Source organism: Trichosurus vulpecula, chromosome X (genome assembly GCF_011100635.1).
Source record: "Trichosurus vulpecula isolate mTriVul1 chromosome X, mTriVul1.pri, whole genome shotgun sequence".
NCBI classification, from domain to species: domain Eukaryota; kingdom Metazoa; phylum Chordata; class Mammalia; order Diprotodontia; family Phalangeridae; genus Trichosurus; species Trichosurus vulpecula.
Window position 1 is genome coordinate 13,955,643 of NC_050582.1, and position 12,062 is coordinate 13,967,704.

The window sequence follows — 12,062 nt, forward strand, 5'->3', positions numbered from 1 at the left end:
TTCTCAGTAAAACATATTTTCTTAAAACCAGATAATGATACATTGATCATTATGGTCTTTAATCCTTATGGACCATCCATAATGAAAATTATACATATAATATCGCTGTTTTGAGACAGACTTATTTAATTATTATAGCATTTATCTCTATCAATTGCCTGAATTGACCCATAAATTTAGTCCAATCTATCAGTTACTTAGTCATTCATGTAGTCACATACATACACACACACACACACACACACACACTCCTCCACCGCATACATACATATAAGACATTAAGAATACATGTATATTTAAAATTAAGTAGGGGAGATTCTAAGGTGTTTTTAATTCTCTGTCATCTAAGGAAAATGAATATTGTAGCTTGTTTATACTTTAATAGAAACTTGTATTGGTGTCAGGAAAATAATTTTTATTGGAAGAAATGGGGAGCACAGTCAATAATAGTACCTACCCACCTCTAAGGAATGCACAGAGTTTTAGTGTAACTTTTAAAAGAAATATATGAAATAAGACCATTTAGCATAATCATAAAAGCCTAAATCATATATCTACCAGAATTTTTGTTGTTGTTTTTGAGTCATTTCAGTCGTGTCTGACTCTTCATGACCACATCTGGGGTTTTCTTGGCAAAGATACTGGAGCGGTTTGCCATTTCCTTCTCCAGCTCACTTTATAGACGAGAAATGAGGCAAACAGAGTTAAGTGACTTTCGCAGGGCCACATAGCTAGGAAGTGTCTGTGGCCAGATTTGAGCTCAGGAAGAGGAGTCTTTCTGACTCCAGGTAATATTGTACCACCTACCTACCCTGTTGGATATCAGTTAGAAATCTCACTGAGAAACCTAATTTGAATACATTTTACAATGCATTATTAGATAGTGAGACTAAAGAAATAGGAAATGGTTAGAAGAAAGGAATGCTAGTGATGATTAGAAAATGTCTTGAACCTCTGGTTTAAAGGCAACAAAAAAGGATGTAAAATGCTGTGGGTATATGTGTAGCTGACACTCAGATGGGTCTCAAAGGACTCATGTTATCTGAAAGGAAACTGAACTCTGAGTAACTGCAAATCCAATAATATTTCCCTCTCGTAACTCAGCAGAGCAGATCATTAGCAGACAGTCACTTTATCAGTTGCTTTTGCTTAAAAAGGTTTTTCTTTGTTACAAAATATGGCTCACGATGTTATCTACCTCCAGGCGCAGAGGTGAGGGACTTAGTTCAGAATGAGACACAGATGTTTTTGGGCATGGCTAAAATGCAGATTTGTTACAAGGGCTCTACGTATTAATGGTTATAAGGGTTTTGTTTTCCTTTTTTATTTTTCCAATGGAGAGTGAAGGTGGGAAGGAAAGAAAGATTTGTTAACTGAAAAATAAGTAAGGGACGGTTCAATTATGGAGTGATGTAGGCAGTATATCTAGAAATAATTATGATATATATACATATATATGTATATGTATATGTATATATACACATACTCACACACAGAAGTCAAAAATCAAACTTTTTTTAATGCTGTAAAGTGTTATACAGTTTCCTCGATAATAATCATCTGTATTTTCTAACCATCCATTAAGTCCATGGTACTGTTCTAGAAACATCTGTAGGACACAGAGAAGACATATTCCTTGGGTTCTAATCCCAGTTCTTCCACTAAACAACTATGTAACCTTAGTGGCGGAGTTGGGACTAGAACCCAAGGCTCCTGACTCTCCAGTCCAGTGTTATTTCCAGTATACCATGGTACCTCCCTAATACATATATGTGTGTATACATATATTGAATAGTTTATATAATATTATATATGTGAACATAAAAATATACAATGAATTTCTATACATTAATGTAAACTGGAAGTGATTCAAGATTCTGTGTCAGCAAGGTGAATATTTTCTGAGTCATTCTATATTCTGTTCTGAAATTTACAGGGGGAACAAACTAGAAACAGGAGAGGTGTCATTTTTTGGCTGTAGAAATCATGGTAACAATGAGAGGAAAGTTATATTTGTTTACTGTTATTTCCTTTATAGCCTGGGTAAACTGTTCTGTCTTCTGTCTGTACTTAATTTTGTGTTCCTTGATCTATAATCTAAATCAAAGGCAACCAATGAGTCACCCTTTTTGTTCACTGAATGATGGAGGAAAGGAAGGAAGGAAAGCTCAGAATCTTTCTTATAAATCTATGTACACAGAGTTAATCAGGGAAATGACCAGAGCAAATAGATTGAGGAATTAATTTTTCAAGCAATCTTGAAAAAATTCGATCTGATCCAGTAGATGTTTATTGAGCACCTAATGTGTGGCAGTGATCACAATTGTTCACCAAACATGTGTTCCTGGTTCCCTGCTCCTTGCCCTAACTGCTACAGTTAACATAGTTGAGATCCTTCTTCCTAATTAAATTGACTAGCTACAGGAATCCCAAAGGTCAATTCTCTGGGCAAATCTTTCTAGTGACTTTAAGGGATCAGTAAGAGCTGCAGAGATCTACTTGGCATCGATCCACCTTTTCATTCACATTTCTCGTGAATACTCTTAGTGGAGGTATTTTCAAAGGAAAGAATGTCATATTATCAAAGGTGCTGGAAAAACTAGGCTTTTCTTAAAACCTACTGGATTAGGAAAATCTAATCTTTTTTCTAAGTCACATTATAGGGAGATCTTTTATATAGGTCTTTTTGACCACTCATCTGTGACTTTTGTGAGATTTAATGTCCCCTGTACCTTTCCTAGTCCAGATGATATCCATGAGTTTTGGATATGTCATGTAAAATAAAATGCGAATGAATTATGAATCAACCTCAGAATAGGCTTTTCTTTTCTTTCTTTCTTTTCATGAAGAGGCACAATGCATCTTTCATTGAAGGTCAAAGGATAGAGTCAAGTCAGTATGACAAACAACTGGCTTATAAATATAACAGGCTACATGATAGGTATTTTTCTTGATGTAAATTCAAGTCACACTAGTGACTCAGAGTGCAGTAGTGTTACTGTATGTATGTAGAGTGCACCGTGTCTGTTCCTCCAATATGGAAAAGAGAATGGTAGTTTGAGTTCTATTTGAGCATAATCTATGCTCCCATTAAGGCTACACACACCCATATGATTACTGAACAGAAAGGGCGCCTTGTTTATGGAGAGGTCTAAGTGATATTGAAGTTTGTAAATTCATTCTGCAGCAGAGCAGATTGTTTGATGTGGCCCTTAGTCCCTAGGAAGTTTTAAGTTTCCAAAGTCCCCATTTTTGCTTTCTGTACCAGGGGCAGGAATAAAGAATTCATGCAATTACTGGTGAGGGCTGGGGGAGAGAGGTAGGGTAGCATCAAAAGCAAATGGTAGCTCTGGCCTTCCTACATTTGGTATTGAAGAAAAAGGCATAAAGGTATCTCTTCAGCCTGAATTATACAGATTGCCACCTACATTGGCCACATTTAGTGAATTTGTAATTTTCCCTGTTCATTTAGTCTAGACATAGTCAGTGTAGGCTAGCCTAATTAGTTTCATTTTATCCAAACGACATATACGAATTTGAAGTCATGATTGTTGTTCAATCGTTTCTCAGTTGTGTCTGACTCTTTGTGACCTTTTTGAGGTTTTCTTGACAAAAGTATTAGAGTAGTTTGCCATTTCCTTTTCCAGCTCATTTTACAGATGAGGAAACAGAGGCAAACAGGGTGTCAGAGGCCAGATTTGAACTCAGGTCTTCCTAACGCCAGGCCTGAAGTCATTGTAATTATTTGTTAAAATAAGGCTGATTTTTGTAACAGTGAACTATGACGTACTTGGTCTGTTTTTCTAGTGGATAAGAATAAGAATTTTAGAAACAAAGTACTGGTTGGGTATAGTATAACATATGGCAATCAGTGGCAATCTAAAAGATTCATGTCTGTGAGGCATGACGACTCCTTAGTCATGTGTGAAGGTCAGGTACTTCTAGAGCATAAGCACAGATAAACCAAAATGGTGGTTCTGGGGTACGAGCTTCATTTTGAGGGCAATAAGCATCCCTTTCTTAGATTCTCATTAAAAAGAATTTCCAGTCATTTTTCACATACAATCTAACAGTAGAAGAGTGAGTGTGTCTGGGGGTGGAGGAGAAGAAGGAGGGAGGTCATGGGGCAGAGGGTCAAAGGAGGAAAGGAAAGCAGAGAGACTTTCTCGGATTAATACTGTGAAGTATTTATACTAATTTACAGAATAAATAACTGACAATACCATTGGGAGAAACTACTGATCACAGCCTTTGCTCTCTTAAGTCGAAGGTCACACCTCCTCTTTTTGGGTCAGGACACTTCGGTTAGGAGCCTCATGGGAACATACCTCCCCTGGTTTCCTATATAGGTGACCTAAAGGGAACAAAAGTAACCCTTTCTCCAAATGAATAAACCAACCTGAGAAAGGGTACGGAACTGGCCGCAGAAAATGACACTCAAGAATTTCTCAACTGATTTTCCTCACTCTTTTGCTTTCAGATATTTAACTTCACTAATCAAATTTCTAAACTTTCACTACATCTACAAAATGCTCATTTTCAAGCAGCTTGTGTTGGATTATATATGCGATGGAATATGATTCTGAGGTATTTTAGGCCAGCCTTTCATGGGATAACCTGAATTCCAAAGTGAAGCTCAGAGAAAAATAGAGAACAAGGGCCTATGAGGAGGCATCTGAAGAGAAGGGAAGGGTCCTCTGGCTCCCTGAACCCATGATGGATGCTTCTTGAAGGTGTCCAGAGCCCAGTGCTCAAGGAGCTCAGACACTTGAAACCCTGCCAGCACTTTGAGACATTATCTGGAGAAACTGCTTTCATGCATGACTTTTGGGATTTGATATCGAAAATACAATAAAGGTGATATTTTTCAGATACATTTTTGACCTAGCCAAAGTGCTCATTTTAAAGAAATCCACAGCATTCAGATATTTCATACCTTTTAATATTCAATGTAGTCCTCAGTGGTAATAGTATTTGAAAAGATACAATAGATTAAAAATAAACTCCTGCTAAAGCCATTCTCAGACAACAGTAGGGAGCTGAGGGTCATAAACAAATACTTTTTTTTAAATCCATGTTCTTTTATCATTATCAAACTTAGAACACTGATGAGAACTTGAAATAAATGTATTTGAGCAGGGAGAATTTCAATCTGTCCACTACTAAAACACGTTAAATTTTCGTCTGCATACCCTTTAAATTTAACATGATTCTCTGCCTTAATCAACAATTACTTCTGCATTTCCTCAAGTAATAAAATATCTCAAACATACCTAGACATGTGCATGCCACTTCACTTAAAATACATGTTTCAGAGACATTATTTTGAAACTAAACAACTTTGGAAATGTTTCCCTATTCCTTCTGCAACTGACTATATGTGATCTATCAGCAGCTAATTAAATATCTGCTGTGATAAGGGGAAAAGAGGTGATAATTAAAATCCCCTTGTAGCAAAAGTGGACACGATTATAATAGAATGGTTTTATTAACTCACCTGAGGCTTTTCTTTCATTAATAGAAATCAATGCTTTATGTTCCCTTATGTATCTTTGTCCTTGTATATTAATGTGGATTACAAGCTTGGTAATCTATAGATTTCATAGACTGGATGAAACTGTGAACTTCAAATATTGTTTCTCCTTTCTATAATAAAATAACTCCTAAACAATGTCCTCTCAAACCACAAAAATTCCATCAGGTTGAACATTTCTCTAAATTTCATTCCACTCAAATTCTGTATAAAATCTTAATATGTTGCTAAATTTACCAATTCAGTTAAACTAAATTCTGAAAGCAATGACCAGTTTTTCCTCTGGATGTATTCATTCAATGAAGGGCTGCTGGTTAGACAATACTAAAATACTATAAACAAATTTGTTTTCTGTGAATGTTTATAAAACACATAAGCATGTATTCATGTAACATGCATTGCAATGCAGAAGCAAGATAGAAGGTGTATTGTGCAAAGTCAAATGTGTATGCCTCTGAGAATGTCAATAACATTCAATAATATTCTTTCTGGATGTGGTTATTATAGTCTGTATGCATTTTTGAAGATTTAATCACATGTGTTCTCAAATGGCTAGGACTGGTTTACTGAGGACACTCAGTTGATCACAGAGTGGTAGTAATGTGAATGATGATCAACATCTTCAATCCAAAAAGGCACAGCACCTAAGCCTCTGCCAATGTTGACAGTGAACAGATGTCATGGTACAGCAGAGAAGAGACTGGATGACTGAGGCTGCTGACAAACTCTACAATTCAACATCTGAAGAAGCAATGGGATAATGAACCAACAGGAAAACACATCTTTAAATCACTTCAGGCCACTGATCTTGGGACCATCAGAGAATCTTGGAACACTAAGTCAAAGGTGAAAAGGAAAGGAAGTTGGAATGCCAGCTTAGGTCTTGTCCATTATAAAGAGAATGACATAGAACCAAGGTCTGACATCCAGAGACACGTTTAAGTACACATTTCAATGATCAATACATCACAATTGTCAGATGGAAAGCTGTTTATGGAGTGGAAAAATCAGTAAGAAAGCCAAAGTCCTATGTGGTTTAAATCCATTAGGGATCTACTAAAGATAAACCAATCCTTTTTGAGGATATAGAGTTAAAATATTTTAAGTCAACAAAGAACAAGTCATAAAAAACAGTGCTATGAGCATGAAAAGGAAATAAAAAGTGGAAGCATGCTCTTTCAAACTGAATTAAATGCATAGGAAGAGGAAGGAGAGCACAAAGGTCTATTTTATCACTCTGACAGATTAACTGACTGCAAAGGCAAGTTAAAAGGTTTTCTTGAATAAAAACAAATGACTCTTACCTTAGAAATCATCTGTACTTTCTGATTGGGAGGCCTAGGAAATCAAGGTAATAGCTCTTGTGGATGCTTGGAATATAAATATCACATTTGGTGTATTTGTACTAGGAGAGTAAGCCACCAAGAGCTAAAATAGGGCTCAGACAGGTTCTTGTCCATAATAGAGACACAAGAAAAAAATCTTTCACCTAGACTCAGTCTGGCTCTGGAATCATCGGTGTATCTTGGGGCAAGTCTAACCATTCCTATGCATCTGAATCTGCACATCTGTAACGTGTGAGTCAGACCACTAGGTTACAGAGAGGATGGGAATTAACTAAAACATTGTAGACAAGCCTCAAGGGCTACTGGGAAAGATGCCCTTGAAAGAATTCGAGGCTTGACCAAGAAATCTAGGATTACAAATGCCTCTGATAAGGCAAGCCTCTGACTTCTGGTTTCTCAAGCTCATTGCCCTCTGATGCATCACCATGACACCAAGATATATAAGAGGGGACAATTTGGATACTCTACAATTTTTTCAAGTAAAGTCTCAGTATCCCTAAGCAGCACCGGGCCTTACCTAACCCTATGTTCATTCCAGGACTACTCGACGCATGGAAGCTCACAATATTCATTTATAGTCACATCTCACAGAAAACCACTCATGAATTACGTGACTCTTAGATACAGGCTTAAATGCAAGCACATAAAATATATTTTATTTTTTTTACTATTTATTTATTTAATATTTTTAGTTTTTAGCATTGACTTCCACAAGAGTTTGAATTACAAATTTTCTTCCCATTTCTACCCTCCCCCCCCACTCCAAGATGGCATATATTCTGATTGCCCCGTTCCTCAGTCAGCCCTCCCTTCTGTCACCCCACACCCCCCCTCCATTCCCCTTTCCCTTACTTTCTTGTAGGGCAAGATAGATTTCTATTCCGCATTGCCTGTATATCTTATTTCCTAGTTGCATGTAAAAACTTTTTTTTGAACATCTGCTTTTAAAACTTTGAGTTCCAAATTCTCTCTCTACTTCCCTTCCCACCCACCCTCCCTAAGAAGGCAAGCAATTCAACATAGGCCACATGCGTATCATTATGCAAAACCCTTCCACAATACTCATGTTGTAAAAGACTAACTATATTTTGCTCCTTCCTATCCTATCCCCCTTTATTCAATTTTCTCCCTTGACCTTATCCCTTTTCAAAAGTGTTTGCTTTTGATTACCTCCTCCCCCTATCTGCCCTCCCTTCTATTGTCCACCCTTTTTATCTCCTTTCTCCTTCTTTCCTGTGGGGTAAGATACACAATTGAGTGTGTATGTTATTCCCTCCTCAGGTCAATTCCAATGAGAGCAAGATTCACTCATTCCCCCTCACCTGCCCCCTCTTCCCTTCCAAGAGAACTGCTTTTTCTTGCCACTTTTATGTGAGATAATTTACCCCATTCTATCTCTCCCTTTCTCCCTCTCTCAATATATTCCTCTCTCATACCTTAATTTGACTTTATTTTTTTAGATAACATTCCTTCATATTCAACTCACCCTCTGCCCTCTGTCTATACACACACACACACACACACACACACACACACACACACACACACACATATTCATATTCCCTTCAGCTACCCTAATATTGAGGTCTCATGAATTATACACACCATCTTTCCATGTAGGGATATAAACAAAATAATTCAACTTTAGTAAGTCCCTTATGATTTCTCTTTCTTGATTACCTTTTTATGCTTCTCTTGATTCTTGAGTTTGAAAGTCAAATTTTCTATTCATCTCTGGACTTTTCTCTGAAAAAGCTTGGAAGTCCTCTATTTTATTGAAAATCCATATTTTGCCTTGGAGCATGATACTCAGTTTTGCTGGCTAGGTGATTCTTGGTTTTAATCCTAGCTCCATTGACCTCCAGAATATCATATTGCAAGCCCATCGATCCCTTAATGTAGAAGGTGCTAGATCTTGCGTTATCTTGATTGTGTTTCCACAATACTCAAATTGTTCCTTTCTGGCTGCTTGCAGTCTTTTCTTCTTGATCTGGGAGCTCTGGAATTTGGTGACAATATTTCTAGGAGTTTTCTTTTTGGGATCGGTTTCAGGAGGTGATCGGTGGATTCTTTCAATTTCTATTTTACCCTCTGGCTCTAGAATATCAGGGCAGTCCTCCTTGATAATTTCTTGAAAGATGATAAATAGGCTCTTTTTTGATCATGGCTTTCAGGTAGTCCAATACTTTTTAAATTATTTCTCCTGGATCTATTTTCCAGGTCAGTGGTTTTTCCAGTGAGATAGTTCACATTGTCTTCCATTTTTTCATTCCTTTGGTTCTGTTTTATAATATCTTGATTTCTCATAAAGTCACTAGCTTCCACTTGCTCCAACCTAATTTTTCAGGTAGTATTTTCTTCAGTGGTCTTTTGGACCTCCTTTTCCATTTGGCTAATTCTACCTTTCAAGGCATTCTTCTCCTCATTGGCTTTTTGGAGCTCTTTTGCCATTTGAGTTAGTCTATTTTTTAAGATGTTATTTTCTTCAGTATTTTTTGGGTCTCCTTTAGCAAGTCATTGACTTGTTTTTCATGGTTTTCTCACATCACTCTCATTCCTCTTCCCAATTCTTCTTCTACTTCTCTAACTTGCTTTTCCAAATCCTTTTTGAGCCCTTCCATGGCCTGAGGACAGTTCATGTTGTTCTTGGAGGCTTTTGATGTAGGTTCTTTGACTTTGTTGACTTCTTCTGTCTATATGTTTTGGTCTTCTTTGTCAGTAAAGAAAGATTCCAAACTCTGAGTCTGAATTTGAGTCTGTTTTTGCTGCCTGGCCATATTCCCGGCCAACTACTTGACCCTTGAGTTTTTCGTTGGGGTATGACTGCTTGTAGAGTAGAGAGTACTTTGTTCCAAGCTTGAGGGGCTGCACTGTTGTTTTCAGAGCTATTTCTATACAGCAAGCTGTGCCACACCAGTGCTCCTCCTCCCTCAAGAACCGCCAACCCAGACCCTTGACTCAGATCTAGGCAGTTTCTGCACACCTGCTCTGATCTGCCACTTAATTCCTCCCACCAGGTGGGCCTGGGGCAGGAAGCAACTGAAGCTGTAGCTCTGTAAGTAGCCTCATAGCTGCACCACCTCTCCCCGCCCCAGGTGGCCGGCTGTGAACTCCTTTCACTCCATTCTAGCAGTTTTTTCCTACTAACCTGCTCTGTTGTCTTTGGTGTTTGTGGGTTGAGAAGTCTGGTAACTGCCACAGCTCGCTGATTCAGCACACTAAGGCCTGTTCTACCTGCCTCCCTATCTGGTTGGTCTGGGTGCAGCCCACACTGGGCTAGGCTCCACTCTGCTTCCAGCTCCATGCAATAGACCTTAACCAGCAACCTTCCAGGCTGTCCTGGGCTGGAGCCTGCTTCCCTCTCTGTTTCATGGGTTCTGAAGTTGTAAAATTTGTTCAGAGCCATTTTTTATAGGTGTTTGGAGGGTCCTGGGGGACAGCTTTAGGAAAGTCCCTGCTTTGCAGCGGCCATCTTGGCTCCGCCCTCCCTCCCCCATAAAATACATTTTAAAAAGGCACCTCTACACAATTCAATGGAATACTAATTGCTGATATTTACACAGCTGTTTGTGATTCCCTTCTACTTTCAGGTATTTTTCTCTCATTGAAGCCTCTCCCAAAGCCTCAGCTTGTGAGGCAGGCAAGGCAGGGATTTCAGAGGAAGTTAAATCTCTGGGATGTTAGGGTGATTTAGTAGAGATGCTACTGCTTCTCAATGACTGAGGCAGGACTCTGCCACATGTCCTTCATCTCAGCCCAGGATTCTTTCTAACTGCATCATTGCTGGTAAAATGGTATGCTTGAGAGGCCCAACATAACTTCCCAAAAGACATCCAGCAAAGAAAATAAAACTAAACCATCAGTTTTCATCATCTGTGAGATTTTTGTCTATGGCCACAATGGACATACTACGGGAGGAAATGAGTCACATTCCCTTTGATATTTTTAGCTATAAATGAGATAATAGATGTGAAGTGCTCTGTGAACTTTAAAGCATAGCATAGGGCGTTCCTAAAGTCTGGACACAAGGCAAAAATGAATATTTTCAAGAAATGAAATGAATGAAATTTTTAACCACATTTTATTTAATTGGAATATTCATCTTCAATATGTTTTCCATCATTTGTGATGCAAAGGTTGACATGCTTTGCAAGATTCACGTGAACTTGATGCAACAATTCTTCAATGCCATGAATTTCCCCATGTGTCCAGACTTTAGGGACACCCTGTATATCAGTTAAAGGTAAAGGAAGCTCATAGGTTTCTCCTTCATAAAGCAAATAAAGATTTGGAAAAGCAGCATAAAGCATATTATCAAAAACCATATGACAAGAAAAGGTGCTGGGCTATGGAGCTGACCAATGGCGACCCTGGGCATGTGTGCCACTGGTACCCATACTAGCAATGTGCAGTGATCTAGGGGAAGGTCCCCAGCCCTTCTGGGCCAGCCCTCTGTAGAGAGTATCTAAGAGGGCATGGACAACAGGAACACAAGCTGAGAAAGTGTGTGCGGGTTGTCATCTCTCTCTTTGGATGAAGCATTCCAGTTAGTCTATGTGACATTGGTCATTACGGCTCTGCTAATAGTCAGTTTCTATAACTGGTTAAACTGAACGGCAGAAAGGCAGTGTGGCATTGTGGCCTGAGGCAAATTTGGGTTTGGCTCCCACCTCAGGTGCTTACTGGTGTGACCCTTGACACTTAACTACTCAGAGCCTTGATTTCCTCATCTGTATAAAGGGAGTAGTCATTGCACCTAATTCACAGGGTTGTTGTGAGGATCCAATGATATACTGTTTGTAAAGTGTCTGTGAGCCTCAAAGTGGTAAACAAATGGGAGCCATTATAAGGAAGGGAGAAGTCAATAGCAGATCCACCATCTCAGCCCTCTGGGGAGATCTTAGTCCAACCTTTTTGTTTTACAAATGAGGAGACTGCGATCCAGAGGTGGGAAATGCTTAGTCCAAGGGGGCCTCCCTGCTGCTTCGGAAGAATGAATAAGTAGAAATGGACAAGACAGGTACAGGATGGGCAGGCACAGAGCTGCACAATCTGTGATCCTGGAAGGGTCACTCACACTGAAAGCACTGAGTCACTATGGATTCTGAGGGAGGAGAACCAGAGGGCTGAGTGGCTTTTAAAGGAATGTCTTTGCTTTTGTACACTTCTACCATAAGGGTATA

The 12,062-nt window shown here is 38.7% G+C and overlaps 1 protein-coding gene across 1 annotated transcript in view; it reads right to left on the reverse strand.

Annotated features, from left to right (window-relative positions):
• LOC118832709 (protocadherin-11 X-linked-like) overlaps positions 1–12,062 on the reverse strand; it is a 523,359-nt gene that overhangs the window by 129,821 nt on the left and 381,476 nt on the right. The window lies entirely within an intron of this gene.